The following is an 808-nucleotide window of genomic DNA, read 5'->3' on the forward strand; positions in this document are numbered from 1 at the left end:
AGAATCTTGGCTTAGTGATCACGGAAAAGCACACCAAACTTAGAGGTTTGCTTGTCCTCAAGCAAAAGAAAAGAAAGAAGAGAGAGAGAAGAAGAGGAAATTCGAATGGTGTGGTGGAAAGAGGGAGCCAAACGTGAATTTATAAGGTGAGGAGGGGAGTTTTTCGAAAAAAAAAGAAATTTGAAAGGAGATTTGAGAAGATATGGAAAGAAATTGAGAAAAGGGTGATTTTTTTGAACAAAATTTGGGAATGATTTGAGAGATTTGAAGAGTGATTTTAGATATTTGAAAATTTGAAAGTGAATGATGAGAGGTTGAAATGTATTTTTGTAGAAAAATATGGGTGAGAAAAGGAAAGTTTGAAAAAATTTGATTTGAAAAGAAAATTGTGGTCCCCCCACCTTACTGGCGTTAAACGCCCAGAATGGCACCCATTCTGGCGTTTAACGCCCATTTGGTGCCCCTTTTGGGCATTTAACGCCCAGCCAGGTGCCCTTAACGCCAGAAATCCTTTATCACTGGGCGTTTTTCTGAACGCCCAGGATGCTGCACACCTGGCGTTAAACGCCCAGAATGGTGCCCATTCTGGCGTTTAACGCCCACAATGGCACCATTCCTGGCGTTAAACGCCCAGAATGGTACCCATTCTGGCGTTTAACGCCCAAAATGCCCCTTACTGGCGTTTTTTTGCCAGTAAGCTCTTTTTCTCTGCTTTTTGAGCTGAATTCTTCTGTAACTCTATGAATTCCTTCATTTTTGATACTTGCCTCTGTAAGAACAAATCATACAACCTACTAATGACTGGGTT

The sequence above is a fragment of the Arachis duranensis genome, chromosome 4 (assembly GCF_000817695.3).
Source record: "Arachis duranensis cultivar V14167 chromosome 4, aradu.V14167.gnm2.J7QH, whole genome shotgun sequence".
NCBI classification, from domain to species: domain Eukaryota; kingdom Viridiplantae; phylum Streptophyta; class Magnoliopsida; order Fabales; family Fabaceae; genus Arachis; species Arachis duranensis.